We start from the raw sequence: 24,992 nt of genomic DNA, 5'->3' as shown, positions 1-24,992 counted from the left end.
GACATTTCCAAGAATTTAAGAAAGGAAAGAACGTATCCTGAAATCTAAAGAAAGCTTTCTTACAATAATCATTACAAAGAGCTGTCATATAAAGCTACAGTTTAAATCCATTTATCACAGATTCCCAAATTTGTAATCAGCAGGATGAGCCTAAGCTAAAAGTTTGAAGAGATCAACATGAGAAAACTGTTCTTGTATATACCATTTCTCACTACTAACAACTGTTCTGTGGAGAACAATAACGACCGCTACTACCCCACAATAGTTCTGCTCTATAATTTCTTTAATTTATGAGATGTAACATGGTCTATCACAGATGCTTGTAAAAATGTAGAGCAAGGAGTTCTGATTTCTGTAAGGAAATAATTGCTGACTTCCAAATTAATTGTTACACTATAATTTGCCCTAGATAATTCTGGTCAAGCATCTGTTCTCAAAAACTTTGAATACTAGTTTAATTTCACATAACTCTAAGAAAAAAAAAGCAAGCTAACAATTAGATCTATTAAAGCCAGGACCTTTTAACATGTTCTTCATTTTTGTTTGTTCCACAGAAACAAACACAATCTGGTTAAAAATAAAGCTGAACTACAGTATCAATGATAGAACGGACAGTACAGTATTCTTATCTTACTTTAAAATTATTAACAAACATGTTAAACTTTAAACTATAAATTTCATGGTATTGTTTTTATGATCTAAGAGTGGATGGGGTTTTTTTAAGTACAAGAAGATAACATGCTTATTAGCCATTACTTTTAATAATCAATCTACATTGTTTGATAATATAATTTGCAACATTTTGCTTGCTTTTTCAGTAAGAGTCCAGATTCTTTGTGTATTATTATTTTAAAAACAAATTATCATTTTTGTTCAGAGTTATTATGCAAAAACAAGATCGAGCCCTATCCCAAACAGCTGCACCATGTTCTGCCTTCAACATTAGACAAATTGCTCTGAAATTCTGATTTTCCAATGCACAAAAGCTTAACCTGCCACTTACAAGCCTGCTTTTAAAGATACGTATTTAGAAGTGCCAGTCACAAATTACTTCCATAATAGTGTATTTAGAATTGCAGCCATAGGATCCCAAAATTTCTCTTTTAAAATTCTAATGACTCACTCTTTTCTTTACATCTTAATTATTCTTTAGTACGATGAAAATAAAATATTCAAGCATCCTGTCACACATTTTACTGGCAATTCAAACCAGACCAGACCTGCTCTGAAAAGTGAAATATATATAGCCCAATAAAAACGGGAAAAATAATAAGAATAAGCCCTTCCTTAAAGATCTGTCTTTAAAGATGTGACTTTGGCCAATTTAAAAAAAAAATCTTTATGGGCCTCAACTGTACTGGTGTAATTATCATGGGTCAGAACACATGAGAGTAGAATGTTGTGTCAGCTTTTTGAATGTAGAAGTTGACCATTAATGCAAGCATCTGCCTGTGTGCCATATTTCTGTAAGGACATTTAAAATATTCAAGAAATAGAGTGAGAGACAATACTATTTTAAATGTTCCGAAAGCCACTGAATAAGATCACACCTAACTGGGGATTTTTAGAAGCGCTATATGTAGGAATTACAAAAGATAGTGTGATTCAGCATATTCTCCACACAATACTGTAAAACAAATACATCGTTCTCAAGCAAATTTGCACTTGCATACATACTCACATATATGCAAACAGTTCAGGTAGAAAGCTCTGTAAGTTTAGAATATGGATAAAGAACTGTAATTTAAAATCTGCATTTTGCTTCTTATTTTGCAAAATATGCATTTCAATATTTGAAAATAGGTCAAGGATCATGACAGCCCATTGATGTAGCAAATTCTTTATTCCTTCTTTATACCTCAACAGGGCAATATCTCTGAAAAGTGTAAGAAGGGCTACTATTTAGTCTTTTTCCTATCTTGCTTTAAACTTTGTTTAAATCTTTCTTTCTTTGTAAACTATGTAATTTACAGGTCTTCCTCACTTAACAACTACAATTAGGATTAGCAACTCCCTCACTAAGCACTGCAGTCACTAATAAGAAAATCAGATGACCGTGACCGACTTATGTCACTTCCCATTTGGTCATTAAGCAAGACATCACATAAGGATGAGTTGCACTTTTACTGCCACATTCCCACAAGTAGCAATTATGTGATCACTGGACACTATGACAGTTGTAAATGTGAGGACTGGTGACAGAACTTGTTTGTTTACGCTGTCATAATTTTGAATGATCATCAATCAATTTCAATCAGAATAGAGCTAGAAGGGACCTTGGAGGTCTTCTGGTACAACCTTCTTCTCAAGCAGAACCTATAGCAGTGATGGTTAACCTTTTCCACGTCGCATGCTGAAAGTGTGTGTGTGTGAGCGCGTGCCTACACCAATGATGCAATGTGTGTGTGACATTCCCCACACATGCGTGTGACCCCCCCCCTGCATGTCATACTCCCTGCACGTGCACAGCAGATACCCGACAATCATCTGGCTGGTGGGGGGCCCTGTGTGCATGCGCAGTGGGACTCTTCTGGGCGACCTCTTGCGTGCTGGCAGAAATGGCTCTGCATGCCACTTCCAGCACACGTGCCATTGGTTTACCATCACGGACCTATACCATTTCAGACAAATGACTCTCTAATCTCTTCTTAAAAACCTCCAGTGATGAAGCACCCACTTCTGATGGCAAACTGTTCCATTGGTTAATTGTCCTCACTGTTAGATGAGGCAGTCAGTGAGGAGTACTTGTGTTGTAAACCAGCAGTCCCCAATCTTTGTGGCTTGTCGCTCTGCCTGGGGAGGAGTAAGGGGAACCAGGCCATGCAAGCGGTGGGCCAGTACATGCACGTGACCAGTTCAACTTGCACAAGATGGGCAGCATGTGTTCCATATAGGGCATGGCTCAATAGGGTTGAGACCCCTGTTGTAAACCACTTTGAAATTGTGTAATAGGACATTATATATGTAACGCAGAGAAGTTCTAAATAAATATATAAAATAAATATATCTCACTACACTTCGTATTAATACACAAACCCAGACACATACTTCTACACATACACATGTAGAAGAAAATGCTATTTCCTTAGAACACCAAGCAGGACAATTAGAAATATCAATCCTGAAGACTTTCCTCACATACAGGATAATTTTAACAACTCATAGTATCTATGGATACAATAGCAATGTAATATATTACAGTAACAATAATAATAATTAATAATTATTCCTTCCAAACAAAATATTGATTCCAAATTCAAAAGCAAATATTTTCCCATCTTGTCTTATATCCCTATTTTTAGAGTATTTTAACTTACAAGCAGTAAAAGAAGCCCGTGTATTTCTGATTAATTAATTAGGAAAACCAGACCATTTAAAACTTGTTCTCAAGTATAGAAAGTGAGTTTGAGAATAAAAGAATATAAAACTTGGGTTAAAACATTCTCTGTAGCATTCTCTAAACATCACTTCCAGTGATATAACTTAGGCTACATGTCCCATCGGAGAGCAAGTGTCAGCAAAGTAAATGCATTAGTTAGAGCTTAATGGTAGTTTAGTGTTCAATACCTTGAAATATTAAATATGTTTTTTCCCAAAGTAAACTGCAATTCAGTTTTAATGAAGACATTAACTTGCTTGATTTGTAAGCTCTTGTGGAAAGCCAGTCTAAAATGTTGTCACAAGAAGTGAGCAGAAGTAGCAAGAGCTGCTGCAGACAAAAAATATATTTTATAAAACAATTCGAGAGCAAGCATGAATGTGTACTCATTTTCCTTTTCCTTTGGTTAATGTGATTTGAGCCTAATATAACTCAAAATGCACCTGTACATGGCTTGCAATTGTATTTAAAAGCAATGACACGTTCAACATTTCTAGACGTTCAACATTTCTAGATGTCCATTTTCCAGGATCACAGTTTATCAGAAGCATTCAAGGGAAAAGTCCAAAGTAGATTTTCCCAGTAACTCAGAAGGATGTACCTGACAAAAGGCTTTTTATGAATGGCACTGATTTAAGAGACAGAAGTGAAAACGAACAAAAATCACTCTGCAGCATGACTTTGCAATACTTTAGGCAGGTTAGTGTTCTGTGTATACTAGAGTACATATTTGCAGCAAACACAAGCTTGCAGCAGTGCCTTTTAAAAAAAAAAGTAAGTATGGACATTTCACTTATAAAACAGTGTAAAGAATTACCTGCCAAAACAAAAGGAGGTACAATTTGAGAAAATCATAGAAGCAAGCCACCACTAAGAAAAGCCACTATATGTGGTTGCCATATTATACACTGCCAAATCTCTGGACTTCAACTGTTTTGGTACGAAGATGCTGTCATATTTAAGTTCTTTGAAAACTCCATGCAAACACATTTGAAAAAAAATCATATTATTAAGAAGCAAATGGAAAACATTACTATGTTTCATAAAGAGTATAATGTTCACATGCCATCTGCAAATAAATATTTTTGACTCTAATAGATCTTGCTGTAATATTTTTTAATAATGACCAAGATAATTAGATGGGAACATCCTCTTTCCATTTTCCTGTAAAAACAAAACCAGGTAGCTTACAGAGAAAAATATAAAGTCACAAAGAAAGTATAAGCAATGCATATAAGCATTTTGTAGTGATACATCTGTTCTTATTTACTGAGAAACCTTTCTGAAGGATTTACTCCATAGTAAAGTGAATGTAAGATTGCAGCCAAGATTTGCTGCAGGCCATTGAAAAACTTTCAGACATATAATCATTATATTCAAATTTTCCACAAATTTGTTACATTAAAAACCACAGAGGTAAAAGACTAGACATCAAAATTACAACTTCTCCCATTCATGCTCTCCAAAAATTTTCTATGTGTCAGAAATCTTGAATTTTTGCAGCTATAAATTCAATTATTAAATTTAGGATAATGCTACAATCTTTCTTTCTGCATTACAAATGGCCCATTAAATCAGTGAAGTGCCAATCAAGTGCTTTTGTGTGCTGAAAAATGGTTTAACAAAAGCATTTTTGCAGGCCTCTCCTTACACTATAGTCAGTGTCACCTATATATGATAATTGCAATGTATTTTTTATATCAGCTCCAAATGGAAAGAATAGGATTCTTACCCCCTCCTTTAAAAAAAAAGTCATAATCCTACATATTTCGAGTTTTATTAAGGTGTCTAAGGATATTTAATATGCCTAAGCAACCCTTTGTATAAAATTTCTGTTGTAACAGGAGGAAATAATGTGTTTAACAATCCCAATAGAAAAAATGACACCTTGAGCTTTGGATTCACTTCCCTGTTGTACAATTTAATCATACCCTTGTTCAGTCTCACACTGCTGACTGCTGGAGGATAGCCCTCCCTCTCAAATGAATAATTCTTCCACAGCTGAAATCTAATCTGCCACACATTTCGCTTCACATTTTGCCTTGTGATTTTATATGTACTGTTTAAAAAACAGGACATACAGAGTTTGTTCTTTCTGCACTTTACATTTGTTTTCTTCATGTGATTTTTCCTTTCTTAGAAAAGGTACATACAAAAGCAATTGGGTTTTTTTGTAACCACTTATTATTGCTATCTTGCTATCAAATTACTTCCTGACTGAAAGCATCTTTCTGCTTTACCGGAGCTTCTTTAGCAAAAGATATTGTATTAAAAAATCTATATAGATCACTACTAGATGAGTACTAGCAAATCACAGAAATTTTGAATGGTGAATTAAAAGACCAGTCATATTTTAAGAGCTATCACACAAAACAGTCCATCAATGTGGATATGGAAAAGGCCACAATTTAAAGGGATAACATATACACATACCAAAATGAAATTATGCTTCAGGATTTGCTGTAATGTGGTATGTAGGCACTTTCCAAAATGTTGATACATTCATGATTTAGTCACATTTTTAAAAAGTGAACAAAGTAAACAAGCATTACACGGTCATTTGCTAAGATGGCTGTAAAAATCAAATAAAAAAATTAACTGCATCATATCCTTTGTTTTAAATGGCCTATATGTATCTATATGTATTTCTATATATACCTTTAACAATAAATCACAACTTTGGAAGAGGCAGAAGCCAGTTTGAATAACCCATTTTATATTTGTTTCCAAAGTTGCCTCTAGACTTCTACATAAAGGTCCGACATACATTCTTAGAAAATAGAAATGGTTGGTGGCTGCAGCAATACTTTATTTGGAAATGTGCCACCTGTATAAAAAAGACAAAGTAAACTAGCATCCTGAATGGCTAGAAAGAATTACAAGGAACAATTTACCAAGTTTCTTTCTTAAAAAAAAAAGAATGCTTTTGTATTGGCTATGCCCACACATAACAGCCATTTTATGAGTCTTATCATAAAGCCATTCTGACGTGTCACAAGATACTTTCAATATACCAAATGTGCTCATTGGCCTATTTCTAATAAATTTACTATCATGGAACAATAGCTTGACAATCTTACTACCAAAGCTTTGTATGTTGCATTTGTAGAATATATTTGTACAATGTCTTCCCAATTTTCATCAACAATCATGATACCTTCTCCAACAAACACTGGTAATAATCTACCATTTACAAATAAGATGTTTTGATTGGGAGTAAGAGACAATGTGTTAGCTTACAGATACATTTCTTTGAAGCTTTTTCAGAGGATGACTTGATTGCTTCCTCTCTCAACTGTTCATTCTTTTGACTCCTATAATTCTTGCAACTTCTATAGCTGTTTCATATATTTATATAGAACCAGGATATATATATGTGTGTGTGTGTGTGTGTGTGTGTGTGTGTATTTGTTTTTTGAGGTTCTCGCGGGTATTTGTATGTGGATCTTTGGTTATTCGGGTTTTCTCCCGTGTAAGATTGGCAGTATCTAGGCAACGCTTCGATGAAGTCTCATTCATCATCTTCAGGCTTCTGTCTTGGCTCTGTCCTTCTCAGAGTGATCCTTCTCACTCTGAGAAGGACAGAGCCGAAGACAGAAGCCTGAAGATGATGAATGAGACTTCATCGAAACGTTGCCTAGATACTGCCAATCTTACGCGGGAGAAAACCCGAATAACCAAAGATCCATATATATGTATATGTATATATACCGTGTTTCTCCAATAATACGGCCTCCACCAATAGGAAGGCCCAGCATGATTTCTAGGCATGCGGTGAAATTAAGCCCCACCGCCAAAATTTAGGCCTATATCAACCATGCGTTTCCCCACCATTTCTCACATCGTTCATTAGAACTACACAAGGTGAAGAGAAATGGGAAGGGAAGCGGGGGAGAAAACTTGCCTTTAGGAGCGCCATGCAGGTAGCCTAGGCTAGAATACCAATCTACTACCGATAGAATATTGGCCGATAGAAGCTCCCCGAAGGCAGAGTCACCAGCTGCTTCTATCGGCCGGTAGAAGCGACCTCGGGGTGAGTGTCCATGCACACTCCCTTCACCATGAGGCCGTTTCTATCGGCCAATGGAAGCTTCCCAAAGGCAGAGTCACCAGCTGCTTCTATCGGCTGGTAGAAGTGGCCTCAGGACGAGTGCTTGTGCTCACTCCCCTCACCACGAGGCTGTTTCTATCGGCTGATGGAAGCTCCCCAAAGGCAGAGTCACCTGCCGCTTCTATTGGCCGGTAGAAGCAGCTGGTGACTCTGCCTTTGGGGAGCTTCCATCGGCCGATAGAAACAGCCTCGTGGTGAGGGGAGCGTGCATTAGTTGTCTTTGAATCTACCAGCAGGGCAGGAGAAAAAGCACATGCATATCTGTGTCTGGATAAAAATTGTGAGATTGCGACGGAGGGATTGGAAGAAAAGGCCTTAGCCCAAATGTGTTCCTGTTTTGCTTTCCTGCCCATTCTCTAATCAATCTCTCCAGGACAGCTTTTGGCCTAAAATCACCCAGGTCTCCCTCAGCTAAAGGAGAGGGGAGGTCTCCAAAGACCATCCCTAACCTCCGCCATTTGAGAGGACCGGACTCATTGCTCTCAAAGTTAGACCCACAAGTTTTTCAAAAGTTCTTCTGAACGCCTTGGACGTCCGATGAAATCCAGAAATGTCTCATGACTGAACTCAATCAAAAAAAGAAAAAAAAAGAACCTGCACCTCGTCGCCAAGTCCCTGGTGTTACGGTTCCTCCCTCATCCCGAATTATGCCGAAATAAGGGATTCCAAGGCTGGCATTGGTTAATTGGTTAATGACAGGCTCTCTTTCAGGCGCTGAGAGAGAGAGAGAGAGAGAGAGAGAGAGAAAAGGAGGCATCACTGAAGTTCTCAGACTCTCCCCATCTGTTAGCAATGCCACCCATGAGCTGTGGCAGGATTGCCTCAGATCATGGGCAGAGTGCCTTCACCGTTCAACTCCCCCCCCCAACTCAAGGTTCATACTAAAATTAGGCCTTTCCAACCAGCCCTGCAAATATTCGGCCCTCACCAGAGCAGTAAAAAGGACCGTTTAGCTTCTCCATGGCCCTTCTTCACTCCAGCTCCTTCCCGCCCTCCTGTGCCACTGCGGTGACCCTTTCACACTCACCCTGCTTCCCACCATCACTCCCGCATCTCCTTTCGGGAGCCCGCCTGATCTCCCTTCTAGGTAGCCGTGCTCTGCTGCCTCCTCTTCCCTCCCCAGTAGCCCCCCTGCTCCCCAAGCCAGTGGTGGCAGCAGGTAAAGGGAGGTCGGCTGCCCTGGGACTTTGGCAGGATGCCCGGAAAAGGACTGGCCTGGGGAGGGGAGGGGGGCGGTGAGAATCCGCAGATGCTGAACCCTCGCCAGAAGGGCTTGCCTGACCCGGTGCAGGGACAAGGGCTAGCAGGGGTGGTGTGTGTGTGTGTGTGTGTGTGTGTGTGTGTGAGAGAGAGAGAGAGAGAGAGAGAGAAACTCAGCTTGCTTCCCTTCTGCTAAGAAAAGTTTGCAGCCACTCTCCCACGCGCACTCCCCTTGCCACGAAGCCGTTTCTATCGGCCGATGGAAGCGGCTGGTGACTATCTTTTGGGAGTTTCCATTGGCCGATAGAAACGGCCTCGAGGAGAGTGCACGTGGGGTGCTCCTCTCAGGAGTGCCCTGCGGGCAGCCACGCCTCACCCCAAAGCAGCTGGTGACTCTGCCTTTGGGAGCTTCCATCGGCTGATAGAAACAGCTTTGTGGCGAGGTGAGTGCACGTGGGTGCTCACCCCGAGGCCTCTTCTACCGGCCAATAGAAGTGGCTGGTTACTCTACCTTTGGGGAGCTTCCAGTGGTGGCCTCACGGAGAGGTGAGTGCACATGGGGCGCTCTAGGTAGAGGTGTACATGGGGAAGAAATTAAGTCACCCCTGAAAAGACGTCCTAGCCATTTTTTCGGGGCTCAAAAAAAAAAAAAAAACACCCGGCCTTATTTTATGAGAAACAAAGTATATATGTAGGTCTAAGTGTGTTCGGGTCTTTTCCCGTGTAAGATTAAGAGTATCTTGGCGACGTTGCGGCGAGGTCCCATTCGCCATCCTCAGGCTGGTGCTTTCGGCTTCGTGCCAGTGCAAGCACTGTAAAAGTTTGACTCACAGATGAACACTATACAGGTGCCTGATGATGGCAGATGAGATTCTGCCAAAACGTTGCTACAACTTTAAAAGCAGAACTACAATGATGTGGGAAAATACCCGAACAAAGCTGAATGACATACATATATATATACACACACTGTATATTATTTCCTTATAAATATAGGCAGTCCTCAATTTAGGACCACAATTAAGCCCAGAATTTTAGTCGCTAAGTGATGTGGTCATTAAGTAAATTGTCTGATTTTATGACTTTTTTGCTGCAGTCATTAAGCAAATCATGCAGTCATTAAATGAATCCAGTTTCTTCTACTGACTGCGCTTGTCAGAAGGTTGTAGATCAGGGGTGTCAAACTCACATCATCATGGCAATATCACGTGATTGTATCATGGCATTTTTCCCCTTCACTAAACCGGGCCTAGGTGTGGCCAGCTTGTGACGCATCCAGCCCATGGCTGTGAGTTTGACAGCCCCGTTGTAGATGATAATTATGTAACCCAAAGATACCGCAACTGTCATATATTGATGCTGGTTGCCAAATGCCCAAATTCTGATTACCTGACTGCAGAGGTGCTGCAATGTTTATAAGTGTGAGAACTATTTTAAATCATTTTTGAACTACCATCATAACTTTGAACAGTCATAAGTCAGGCAATACCTGTGACCTAAAATGTTCTCCATACAAGTCCTAAAACTAGATAAAAAGAACCCAATTAAATGAATAAATCTTCATTGATTTAGTGAAAAAAATGATTGAGAACTCATCTTTGTGTATTGCAAAAGTATACGGAGGAGGGCACACCAATTGCTGAAAGTGAAATTTCTTTTTCTTTTTTTTTACCAAATTTAATTATGTAGCCTTGGAAATTTTTGTCTCAAAAAAATCAATGAACAAGTATAATATTTTTGACCTACTGGTTTAATTGGGTTGCCTAGATGTAGAACTTTGTGGAAATCAGATCACATTTTAGGTGATATTTATGCAAAAATTCAAAAGCATTCAAAAAAATTTAAGCATCTCTCTAGAAAATGTTTTCATTTCATGTATACAGAATTTCTCAGCCAATCCAATTCATGAGACACACAAAGCAATTTTATTGGACTCACCTATAAGAAACACATTTTTAAAAACCTCAATTCTTCTAATTTTAAAGAAAGTGGGATATTGACTAATTCAGGAGTACCCTGGTGAATGCCTAATAACCAGAAACTCATTAACATACCAATTACTAATACGGATTGTAAGAATATCTATACAACGCTAAAACTCTTGTTCCCATAATCTTAAATTCAGTGAAATGGTGCATAATAGCCAATACCTTTTGAACCAAGATACCTCAAATGGCTAACTTATAGAATGTGTCAAAAATCCAAAACCCACAACTCCTGTGTCATTAAAATTTGGCAAATTTTACAAAACACTTTATGACACAAGAAATACCAACATGTCTAAGGCAATACTAGAACTCAATCTCCTGGTCTAGGCCAGAACCTGAACCACTACCTCAAACTGGCTCTCTTTTCCACTCTTAGAATAACATTCTAAATTATCTAATGGAATGTTGGCTCTAAGAGAACCATTGGAATCAGTAAGCAAATTCATTTAGGGCTATGATGAGACAAAGTGCAATCCAAAGTTTTCTTGCCTGTCTTGATCTAGTTTAGATTCAACACTGTCATGCTTACTCATACCAGACATTTGCAAAAGAAAAACAATTTCCTATTGTTAAATTGATCCTTATGTTTTTAGGTTGTAAGATGCTAATTATAACAAATTGAAGTGTCCAAGAAATTTCGTATCAACATATTTTCATTTTAAGGGTATTTGTTGACTCCATTTACAGAATATGATTTGTCAATATGTGGCATTATTTCTCGTTAACCTTACCTCCAAGTTTCAAAGAACAAAGTTTTGCAGACAATAGTGCTATTAACCTTTCAGTAGTTTAATTATCTATTGAAAATAAGCATATTTTCCAGTACGAGGGACTAAGTTGTCTTAACTTACTAATGTTTGCAAAACTGAACCCCAGAAACATGGATTGCTGTTTAAATGCAGAGTGTTACTCTGTTAATTTTATGTATAAAATGCATTTTAAAATCACCTAAATGTGTTTAAAGCGAGGCTCCAAAAATCAAGAAAGATATGTTGAAGTTCTAAGTAGTTTCCTTTAATTTTCCTTACTTATGGACAAAAATCTTGCCAAACTAAAGCAGACTATCTGCACTATAAAAAACAGATTCTGGGAGACTATTAGGGAGGACCTGTTTTCACCCTCTTTCTTCCACAGAACTTTGTTGTCTTTCACCCCTCTGGAATGCACTCCCTTCCTCCTGGGAATAGGGACTACATTCCATAACAGTTAACTCTACTATAAATAATCCATTTTAAAATAAAGTTTTGGGTTTTAAAAAAGTTTTTAGGGCTTTTTAAATCCAGGTCTATTTTATCAGATCACAATTCTTATTATGTCTAGAAATGCTGATATTGTTCCAGTGTTTTTACAAAAGAAAATAGCATAATATTACAAGAATTGTTTTCATGACATTTCATTTTACATAAACATGAAAGTTTGCCTACTCTTGAATTTAAACCACAAATAATGTATACATATTAAATATAGTAAATGTAAATATACACATTAAGTATACACATACATTTTAATATATCTTACTTCCAGGAATCTGGGTACAGAACCCAACTTTGAAAACTAAATGCCTAATTAGAAGTATAACAAACTTTCTCTAACAAACCGATTGAGAAGATGGAGGGATAGATTAAAAAAAAAAGTAGTAACATCCCCACCCCATGAGTTGGATAGGGTTTATGTTAATTATTGCATACTAGGAAAGAGGGATATTTTTAAATTGAAAAACACTGGGAAATCATACAATTTTCAAAATTCAGTAGTACAATTTGTGAAGGATCTGAGTACTCCATATAAAACTAAGAGTTTCTGGTAACCATGCAGACTCCTTATCACTGCTGGTGTCTATCAATAAAAGAGAAGTTACATGACATCCCACTTCTCCCCTAAATGATCTTATAACTTTCTTATAATGTCAAAGTCTTTAAAATGCCAGCCTATGGTCTCAAACCCGCTTTGTAGCTCCTGAAGGCTTAGGTAATATCTTAAAAGCATTGCTGCAAAATTGAAATATTTAATATAATGGAAAGGGAACATTATTAATTATATGTGATGTAGTTACCTCCACTCTCCCTCAAAAGAAATGTGTCAATCAAAAAGCAGATACACCTCTTAGCCTGAAAGAAGGACAGTGAATGCTAGAATGATGCAAAGTAATTAGAAGACATTCTCAAGAATACTTTGTAAAAATGTTACATTCTTGTAGCAAACTATCTACAAATCTCCTGTCCTTCCCAGACATAAAACTGCAACATGCACTATAGTTGCACTGCTGGGAATTAGTCCAGCACAGTGGAGAAAATGGCTTATATGCATTCCAAAGCCTATTGCATAATACCAACATTTTTCAAATACATTTCTTTTATAAAATGGGTGGATCATAATTGCCAGTCCTTTAATATGTAGCTATTTGCTGAAAGAATAGACATACATAATCTACATCTGGAAATTGACTAAGACACTAATACTTACCCTAAATGTATAACATAAAAATAATTTAGAACACATATTTAAAACTCCAAGTTATTAATGTATTTAAAGGTTCCAAGGTAGGTGACATCCCAACACACACACACACACACACACACATGAAGTTTGCAGCAACTCCAGATATGTATAAGAACATTAAAGCTTCTCCTTATTAATTTATTTACAATGTATTTACTACAATTCATTCTACAAGATAATAAAAATTTTTTTGAGAAACCCAGACAAGATTTCATCTTTTTAAAGATATTACTGAACTGCTACCTTAACTGCAGGCACACAGATGTTTTTTTTTTACTACAAGGAGAATGGGAAGTCTAGTCCCCTTTTCAGGGATCCTGAACCATATCAGGATGGGGAGTGGGGCACGTAGCTTCATTTATTTCTATGATCTGTTTTCGAATTGCAGGAGAGCCAGAAATTTCTAGTTGTTTGCTAATAGGGAAGGCAGAAGCATGAGGAAAACAATAGATAAAATTCCATACTAAATACAAATCAAAGGCACAATAGCAACCACAACAGTTGAAATAGCTGTATTTGCTGTTTTTGGAAAAATAATTTACTGAAGTTCAAACCTATTTTTTATATTGCAGAAACTTTCAAATCTAATCCAGGAAGGAAATAGATTTAGATCACTACTGATAAATGTTTACTTGATAAGTGAAGGAAAAAAATCCTGTATTAATTAAAGAAGGTTCTCCAATATTGATAAAATAAGACTTAAAATATGTATTTAATTACTTGTTTACTTAGAAAGAAATCCATTGAGTTCAAGGATGCTTAATTCTAATATGAAGGGATTTCGTTTGTTAGTAGAAAATCAAGTTGTTTCTAATCTATATTAATCATTATATTATTAGTGCAGAAATGTCTATTTCTAGTAATAACATTAACCGCCTTTTTTGTGTAACATTATTAAGTTAACTTTTCAGGTTGCAAAATTAGGTAGTAACCACATTTAATAAACTTTATTTGGAAGTATACATACAATTTGTATCAATCACTTTAGGACTGATCCTGTTCTATCTTCTTTTTTAAATAAAATAAAAAATATGAAAACATACATCAAGCAGATCCTTTGTTCATAGTACATCTTTGCTTACCCCACATCCAAAGTTCAAACAAGGGTAACTTCACACTTTTTCTTCAATGGGCATAGCTTTGGTTGCAACTTAGCATTCTGGTCCCCACTCAGCTTACCATTTTTTTTTGTCCGTAACTCAACACCGGTTTATTTTGCTTTCTTACATTCCTGGATCTCTTTCCTCCAACATGCAGAATTGAATATTTGAGTTAGGTATGGAGAGAAGAAGCTGGAGCAAGGCCCATTCTTTCCTAGTCTATCAAGAAGCAAAATGAAGTGAAGCAGATCTTAGCTAATGGACAAGAGCGAAAGAATAAAGCTAAAAACTGAGAGCAAGCCACAAACTGCATCCATCCAATTAACCCACTTCCAGCCCAGTTTCAAACAGAAACTGAATTTTGTTATCCAAGCAGATTAACTTTAGATCGGAAATAATCAATCTAGGCTCTAGTGGAAACCCAGTAGAAAGTATGGGGGGGGAGGATCAGATGACTACCTGTTCTAATTCTCCTTATCAAGACCCGAAATTAAAGATTTGATCACCAGCAGGTTTTTTATATGAATGAGTGTCTCCACATTCATTACTGCCCTATAATGTTAACCTCGTTAACCTCGGCTGAATTTTATGATCACTGAGTATATATAAATTAAGTTCACTGTAAAATAAAATAAAAAATACTCATTGAAAGCATTCAAGTTTAATCCTAAACTTTCTAAATTACTTTTTTTTCTCCAAGTTACATTACTATTTTAAACCCATCATTAAGGAAGCATCTTTATTAAGACAGCTGACCCCTTACGAAAGCATTCCAGATCCGAAGAATTCTTATTGAGGAAGGTGGTAAAAAAAAAAAAAGATTAATAGCGTGGGTGAGGAAAAAAATGTGGCTGGTAGTAAAGCCAATGTTCCAAGATGGAGAATAGGAGTCGGCTGCGAACAGGCGAATTTGTTTTAATTCCTGGGTTCAGTACTGTAAACTCCCCCCGACCTGGGGGAAAAAAAGACTCTTGTCTGAACAAGCATGCATTGGATTCGGTTCGGTTAATGTCAAGTTTGTCCTGCAAGATCTATTTAGCTTTCTTACAATCCACAGTTTACAACCCGGGCACCCCGATCGGATATGAATATAGAGCTTTTTTTTTTTTTTTAAATAGAGGAGAAAAGTGCGCGCCTTGAAATCAGCCCGACCCAAGAAAATTTGGATGGAGGAAGCGCGATCCATCACTGCATTTCACGACTAACTTGTCCAACCCGAGAACGATCACCACCCGGAAACGTCACCCGACTTTTATTCGGATAAAATGCAAAAGAAAGGATTCCTCCCCCCCCGTTTTGTTTTGTTTCGTTTCAAGAGTCCCACCACTTATCGCTTCTGCCCGAGTCCGAGCGCGGATCGGTAGGCATGGAAGAAGCGTAACTGGGCACGGGACGAGAAAGGCTCTCCCGCAGGCAAAGTTGCGAGATATAACCTGAGGCGGGATTCCTAAGGCAAACTCCCAAACTCGGCATTCCCGAGGAAGTGCGCGCAGAGCTGCAAGCTTTACCTCACTCGCTACCCCCGTTCCCAAGGATCGAGTCATGAATGTATGTGTAAGGATTGCAGGCAGCGCGCGCTTCCCCGAAAGGAAACCCTAATTAAACTCGGCGGGGCTTATTCCCCATCCAACACACAGGCAGCTCGCGACAGTCGAACACTTTCTCGGGAGTAAACTTCCCCGAAGGCAGGGAGAGGCTGACTTCCCACGAAATTCGCAAGGCTTTCAACTTGCACTCGAGTCTTTCGGAGCTTTTATTTTGTTTTATTTTGAATTTTTTTTTTACACATAAGCCCTAATTGCTTTCCCCTCTCACTGCCTTCGGAGAGGGCGGAGTCTCAACCAACCACACCTCCTCACCCCCCACTGACCCCGGAAGAGTGATACCTCTCTCTTCTTCTGTCAGCCTCCCGCATCAATTCAACTCTTTAATGTAGAACCGCCACCACCCTCCCTTCAGGCGAACCTCTCATTGGCCCTTAGCCCCGCCCACTCGGTCCGCTCAACTTTTTGATTAGCTGGCGTCCCCGTCACTCCGTAGTGAGCTCCGCTTCCACACACCCCGCCCAACAACCATACAATCCTTCCCTCTCATCCGCCTGTATTTACTGCCTTCTCATTGGAGTGGTTCCAGCCTTTAAGAAAATAAATCTCCGTTATGTCCCTGGTGTATTGGCCTTGACGTTTGTCAATCAGACATCAGTGATGCTTATCATTGGAGGATATACATATGATTAAGGCTGACCTTCTTAATAACTCGTGTTTCATTTGCCCGGGCTAGCTGCCAAAGGGACCCAAGCTTGCAAATGATTGGCTCTGAATGATCTTTTTCATGCTGCCTAGCATGTTAGGTTGCGAACCTTCGCCCGCTCCCCCTTTATTTTTTCTACGCATTTCTATTTCTTCCTTCTTTATTTATTTATTTCATAAACTTAAATGACCTCTGTAGGGAGGGGGAAGGGAGGCTTGCTGTTATACGGTGACCAATAGCAGAAAGGACAGAGGAGGAGCCTAGAAGGCTTTCACCAACCATAATAGGATATTACCTGCGTACTTAGCAAGTTGTTAGCCAATCAAGTTTTGAAGCTGCCGACACCGGAGGCTGGCGGCGACGGGCGTTAATCACTGTCTGGATTTGACGAGAAACTGGGCGATACCATTAGTAGGTACAAAGGTGGGGGGGAGGAGAGAGACGGAAAGTGAGTGAGGCAGGGAAGCCGCAGAATGTTCACTTTTCAAATGGCTGGGGAATGAGAGAGAGAGAGGTTTTTTTTTCGTTTCTTTTCTTTCCCTTTTTTAAGGTGAAAATATAATCCGAAAAGGTGTGATTAATTTCCTTGTCTGCCTTGCATCCAAAAGAGAAGCTGCAATCTTTTGCGCCTTTGAATTCAATGAAACTTATTTCAAGTAAATGGACAAACTTATACTATAACCCCGTCACTATTTCATATGTTAATAATTTTCTAATTGTTAATAATTTTCTAATTGTGATAAAAAGAGAATCCACAAAAATCTGTTTTCTTCCAAGAAATACTTGAATTCCATTTAGTTTCAACTATGTTATATAATGTTTCAGTCACAAGTTATTATCACAAGTATTACTTGTGACAATATTGCATGGTAAAAAATACTTGCTTATTTTTACCATATAATAATATAACTCGGTCTCTGTATCAATATACAATGTTTCTCTTTTTCTTGGTCAAAATATGAAGTAATTCTGTTTTGAATAAATCATCAAGACACTGTTTAATATATTTGATTTTTATTATTTTTATGCTGTAATAGTTAACATTTTAAAACAGTTTTAAACAATAGGTAAATATGCAGTTTCTGTTATGTTAAATAAGCAGATGTTTCCTAATCTTATACCCAACATACTAGTTTTAGGATTACAATTACCAGAAATTCCACCTTCAAACTTTAGGCTATATTGGTTGCAAATTCTTCGTGTTTGTATCTCAGTGTATCTGGGAATCTAAAAGATTTAAAATGGAGAGCATTTAAGCTAATGCTTAGTGCAAAATATGTTTTGTGTTCTTGCTATCTATTATACACCACACCATCCTGAAATTCAATAAACTGCAGACATCTTGTCTGAAATGGAGCTGGTTACTGTTAATGGAACACTAAATAAAATCTGCATGACAGTCACAGTATATAGATGGAAACTCACCAGCAACTTTTTTTTTTGAGTTGGAAGAGTGACAACCATGCTATCAATTTAAAATGTGCAGATTACCTAGGCATTACAGATGTATGATTGAGACAAACAGCCATATTAGGATGCATCTGTAGTTTAAAAACATCTAAGGAACAGTATCTAAACTAGATTTAAGTCATTGATGCAAAGGAAAAGATACTCCTATAACAGATATATTTTCATATACATGACTGAGTAAATCTCTGAGATAACTACGGAATGAATCTATTTGGATAAAAAAATAGCAAAACGTTTTCAGAAAGATCTGCCACTTGGGACATATACAGTGTGTAATGTCTTGGTTCTGAATACCTATGACATATATCACCTTCTTACCAAGTTGTTCTCTTTATAAAATTGTATTATTTTCTATCTAATTGCCTGTAAATATATTTTCTTTTACAGTATGTTGTATGCCAATAAATGTTGCAATTATTTAGGCAGTATATTGCATTCAGTTTGATTTGTCTGAAGCACTATATGAAAACCACCCTTTATATTTCAAAACTTGGTCAAAACGGCAACATTGTCATTTAGCTTCAAAAATGCATTTTTAAGATTCATCTTTGTTTGAAAACACTGTACTTTAGTTATGAACACAGAGGTAATAGTGGCCATAAAGAAATAAGGCAAGTTTTAACCTGAACAGAATGGCTTTATCTATCTAGCTACCCCACCTCCACTGGTATGAAGGTGCATTTGCAACCAGCCATGTTCACATTCCTCTGCATGTAGGCTGGCCTGAAGTTGAAGCACCTGGCAACATCTTCAAGTTTGCCCTCAAAGTGTGTCTTATTGGAAAGAGTTACGGTATAATGTCAATGTGTGGCACTTAAATGCACATTGGGGCAGTTTCTGAACGTGACATGTTCTCCATTGCAGTAAATATAGACTGTAGCATCCTCCTATAGGTTCCATAACTATGTCTGGGACCTCTCTGCTCTGTAATGTGCTCATTCAGGGTTTGCCTACATGAGACTTACGTTACAGAATCACTTCTCCAAAACTTGCTTGTTTCCTTTTGGACGACACTTTTAGCTTGACTTTATATGTTGGGACCATGAAAACACATTGCAACTATATGTATTTCTTGTTCATTACAATTCATTGATAACATTCCTGCTAAACTGCTGTTTTATCACTTGGCAAACAAGTCATCCCCTTTCATAGCAATAGCACTAACGCGTAGACTTATATACTGCTTCATAGTGCTTTACAGCATTCTCTAAGTGATTTACAGAGTCGTGAGTGAATGTACTGTTTTCTTCAGCGTTTTGTTCTAACAAGGAAATATCTCAAATGTTCCAAAATGATCACTACAGATGCTAAGCATAAATCATGCTGGATTGTAGACAAGTGATACTGTGAGTATGCTTTGGGGACAGATGTGCAGTACATACTTTGTTCATTGAATTTGAATTGTATTGGTACTTTTATGTAGGGCATACAACTTGGGTGCATTTCATAGGGTGGTGTGATGTTCCTATGGTTATCAGGAACTTTTATTGGGTGTTGTGGATCATGTGGAAGAGCATATGGGGAAGAGTCAACATGGAGTATATGACATCCCACCATTTCCTTATAGAATTCTGAAGACATGGCCAAAAATACTTGAATTCTTCAATTTTATTTTGTAATGTGCAATTTATGGCTCAATGTCTCATAGAAGAAAACCCCAATCTACCTGCTTTCTTTGCTGCCTCAACTTTTATTTTCCCCGTGCTTGATCATGTTTAGTCAGAATGTAGTATAATTATGGCTGATGAATCACAGAACCCTTAAGTGCCAGTACAGGACCATATGGGGGAGGGGGAGGACAGTTGTAAACATTACATTCCTGGAGCAAAAACAAGGTGCAGAAGGAGCTTCAGTCATTATAACATCAATGTAGCCATAAAGATAGTATCAGATATGTGTACCAGGGAATTTCTGTATTCAGAGTCCAGAGTCATTCTTACCAAATTACAAGGAGATGATAGCGATGATCTGTCAGCAGGTTTCAGGCATCATAATATCCTTCTGAACCAGCTTAGAAAGTTGAGACCGGAAAGCAGTTCAGTGGCTCTTTCTTCCTCCATTGCTGTTTCCAGTCAGATTTTTTTTAATGTGAAGGAAAAAGATTCAGTCCTAAGCTGTTATGTGGGGTGCCACAAAGCTCAACTCTTCCCTTTCTGAGTAAGGTTATCCATCAACATGGGTTGTTGAAGTGATGTTGCCCAAGTACTTTCCCAATGCCTGGAGAGTGTTGGGGTTTGGAAGGGGAGAAACTGGGTTTTACTGAAACTTGACAAGACTGGGTCACTGTGTTTTAGGGCCACCCATATTGAGTGATTTTCCATCTTTAATTCTGAATGAGATACACTTCAACAAGTAGAAAATATGTGGAACCTGGATTTTCCCAGAGCTCCCAGCTCCTCCTCAAGAACCTTGGGACTGCTATAGTTTGTAGGGACTTTGTACAAATGCATCTTGCACAAAAGTTGTATCCATTCCAAATCAGGTTGCACTACTTACAGTCACTCATGACTTAGTCACTTCCCTGTTGGACAGTTGCAATGTGCTCTTGATAAGCCGTTGGAAGTTTCAACTGTTCCAAAATTCAGTATTGGGTGTCCCACGGTAGACCCACATAACACTAATGGAACATGACTTGCATTGCATCACCATAGGCCTGTAGGCACAATTCAAGGTGCTGTCATCTTTAAAGCATTGGGTCATGTTACTTGCAGAACCCTTTCCCAGTGGTTTCTTCCTGTCTCATCATAAGAATGAGCATGCTTTAGGGCTTCTTGCTGGTGGCTCCTAAGAAGTGAGACTTCTGTGTCATGGTATCTAGTTTATGGGACAGCCTCACCGATTCAGATAAAATTTAACTGGCCTTTAGGAAAGCTGTGAAAATGCCTGGCTGTTCCCCATGCATTAGGGCAGGGATGTCAACTCACATCATTACATCATCACGTGACATATCGTGACTTTTTTCCCTTTGCTAAAACTGTAGGAATGGCCAACGCGTGATGCATCCAGCCTGTGGGCTGCGAGTTTGACATCTCTGCCTTAGGGCCAGGCTGTTAGTCTGAGAACTCTGCTGAAGGAGCACAACATAGGTGTTTTTTGTTTCTAATAAGAGGGTCTGAACTCATACTTTGGTTTTATTATTACTGATGTTTTATATCATATGCTTATCACCCAGCATTTAATTAGACAATTAAGCAGTCTTCCAAAATATATAAGCAAATGATGATAGGACTTAGAATATCTTAAAGCAGTACTGTTTCAAAGAGAATGGTTGAGAGTAGGGCTGTCAAACTCCCAACCTGTGGGCTGGATGCGTCACACGCTGGCCATGCCCACACCCGGTTTAGCAAAGGGCAAAAAATCCCGATACATCATGTGATGCTACCATGATGACATGAGTTTGACACCCCTGGTGTAGAGAATCCCATGACAACAGCCACCCAACCCTTTCCTATTTCTTAGAGCAGTGATTATCTCTGTGGGGGGAAAGTGCACCATGAAGGAGACAGCTTCCACAAGAACGCACACACAGAAATGTTCCCAGGTACTGAAAACATAGCTCAACTAAAATAAGAAGGATTCCATGTGACTGCACTGTACCTCTGTGCATTGTGATCCCTATTTCTGTGTCCTTTGATTTCACAGGGATCACTGCCATTCACAATCATAGTATTTAGATATGTCATGTAATTCCCTAGTGTTGATGATCATAGAGAAATTACATTCAGTTGCATTTAATGACCTTGCAAATCAGTTTGGCAAATTATAGAATGGAAGTTACCAAGATAATTTAATCTTACTTCTCAAATTGTTTGACTTCAGCACTTAGAAGATGCTCAATGGAATTCTGGGTGATAAGCATATAATACAGGTCTATAACTGATCAGATATTTCTAAATACCTTCCTGCATTAGCCAATAGGCTCTAAATAGAAAATCAACCAAGGTAGCTTAATCACTAAAAACATGGCAATGAAGAACCAAGCTGAATCTCTGTTGTTCCCAAGTTGTATATTAAACAGCACATTGCTGGCATATGAGTGTTGAGAAATCTCAGTAGCTCAGTTAAACTAGCTTCCAGAGTGGCTGTTCAAATGTTATATGCATGTTCTGAATCCTTCTTTTGTCAGTGGTTCTGCTACTTGCCCCATTTACATTTCTACCCATAAAATTCTAGATGCCTGTTTTATCATGAAAAGGCACTGGAATGAGGCAGGGGAAAGCAATAGAAAATTAATCAATATGTAAATGGAACACAAGAGTCACTTCCCTCCCTCTCTCTTCCTCTTATCTCCATAACATTTTGTGAGAATTCAAGCACTGTATGCTTCAATTCATCCATCATATGGTCTGAACTATTTCATAAAGCATGCACTTAAGATACTTTCTTCTGAACATAATACCCAGAATGCATTAATATGTGCCATGAGTAGTTGTGGCATGAATTACATGATGCTACATGGAGGGGGAAAATGAAAACTACTGAGAGTAAGAACAAGTGCAGATGATTTAAGGATGATTAAAGATGATCAAAGAAAAAGGACAGCTGACAAACAGACTGACTGCCATCCAGTCAAAGTGGCAGGTGTATAACCAACCAACGCGGAACCTAGTGATGGTCCACAGTGACACTGATATGGTTGACAATGAGTGTTGGCTTGCCAACTTCTGCACCACCACGCCCCCCCCGTGGCCTGTTTTTGTTCCCAGGAGGCTGCAGGGAGGCCTACTAGGCCCAAAATGGGGAGCGAGGGGGGTGGGGTCATGCATGCCTGCACAGGGGGCCTGGGGGAAGTGCAGGGGGTCACACATGCATGTGCAGGGGGCGGGGCAAGCATGGGTGATCACATGCACATTGCATTATGCATGTGTGCACCCACACACACTTTTGGCATGTGACGACAAAAAGATTAGCCATCACTGACCTAAGCCATATAGAGTACCTGTTTATTAACTGGCTGCAAGGTTCATACAGCATGGCAAATAGTGTATCCATGATATCTCTATTTTATTTCCAAGAGATTGGACAGCTGCAAGGAGGTACAGTTCATATACCTTTTTAGTATTGCCAATGGTTACTGTACTCCAGTTAACGGACCCTATAAGTAAAATTTCTTGCTTTGAAGCATTATGGAGATTGTTCCCTGGAGGCTCCACAGTTACCTATAGGATATATCCATTCCACTAATCAGTCTATAACAGATATAGCATTAACTGATGAAATCCTTCCCAGACTGCCTACTGTTTTAGACAGCAGCTTTTAATAAATGCATCTTCAAGCATTGCCAAAACATTGAATGACTAAAGGCTCATTAGTGCCTTTTTGGCGTGTGGCAGGTTGCAGAGAAGAAAGCCTCATTCCTTCTTGTGTTGTCATGAGCAACATTTCCAAGAACAAGGGCTATCTCATACCTCCCTTCAGCACAGAAGTATCTGATCTAGCAAAACCACAGAGATACCTTTACTGTCCATGCCACGAGTGCCTTGTGATAGAAGGCTGGTCAATACTGAGTGCCTTTTCATATCTGACTTGGGTGATCTCTTAAAATCAACATCTTCTTTGCTGTATAGTAATATTATCTGATTCTGCTCATTATTTATTGTTGCCAAACATTTTCAATAATAGTGGACAGCATGGTTGGCTTATTGCCCAACACGAAGTCCATGAAAACATACAATGCCAAGTAATATTTCATTAAGTGATATAAAACTGTTGCTCCTGGATGCATTGGCAGCTGTACCTGCTCAATGTGATCCATGGAGGCTATATCCAGTGCCCTGCCATTCTAGGAAAAGCAGAATGCATTTATTTCTATCTTGGATTCTCTCATAGGTCATGACCCCTGCTTGTATGGCCACATAATGCAATGCCAACCTTTGCCAGAATGATAATATGTCCTTGTGGCAATTCCATCAAGAAAATTGTTGTTGTTCCAGCTTCAGCAATCTAGCGCCCAGTTCAGAGTCCCAAATGCCTGAATTCTCTGAACCCATACCACTCTGCTGAATCATGGGTAAACATATGGTATGAAATACTGTGGCACAGGTCAGAGACAACAGCAGATAAAATGAAGTAATGAAACAACAATGTATTAACAGAAAAGGTTGGTATTAATGTAAACTGTGGGGCTGGGCGACGCTGGACAATGTTCTTGATTGTTACTCATAGTTCATATCAAATTTTATCTTCCAGTTGTCAAGGAAACCCACATAATCGAAGTTGTTACCTGTGCAGTCACCTTCATTTCCTGGATGTTGAACTCTTTAACAGAAAAATGCTCCTGTAGTAAATGTACTAAAAAAAATGGAAACTGTGATCTTGTTCACAAGCATCTGCATGCCAGCAAGTATCTGTGTGGGGATGGGACGGGAGGATAAAGTAATGTTTTCTTACACACAAACACACAAAGAGAGGGAGAGAGGAGGGGGAGGGAGAGAGTTGGATATCAACACCATACTGATGACATTGCTCCAAGTCCACCCAGTGACTTCATGTATGTGTTAAACAATTAGAACCAGGGGTGGGATTCTACTGGTTCTGTCCGGTTCTGTAGAACCGGTAGCTCAGAAGAGCAGCATAGAACTGGTAGTTCTACGTACATCACCAAACTGGTAGTTACACCAGTCGGATCCCACCCTGATTAGAACTAACCGGAGATGGGAGGCAAACCACTGCAATCCTATACCATCCACTCTTAATCTCCTTAGTTTATCCAGAGAGATCAAATGATTGATAAGTATTGAACATTGCTGAGATATAAAGGAGAATAAGGATTGTTGCACAATCCCATCCCATCTTCTACAGAGGTCATCAATAAATGTGGTTGTTATCTCAGTTCTATGGTCTGGCTGGAAGCACAACTTAAAAATGCTCTGTGAAGCTGCAACCTAACCATCTTTTAACAATCTTCTCAAAAAGGAGAGATGGACACTAGACAAATTGTCCAGGACTTTGGATTTGACAATAGCCTCTTGAGAGAATGCACCACAGCTTTTTTT

This window comes from Pseudonaja textilis, chromosome 7 (genome assembly GCF_049901715.1).
Source record: "Pseudonaja textilis isolate UNSWEBS1 chromosome 7, rPseTex1.2, whole genome shotgun sequence".
In the NCBI taxonomy this organism is placed as follows: Eukaryota; Metazoa; Chordata; class Lepidosauria; order Squamata; family Elapidae; genus Pseudonaja; species Pseudonaja textilis.
This window is presented reverse-complemented; position numbering follows the sequence as displayed.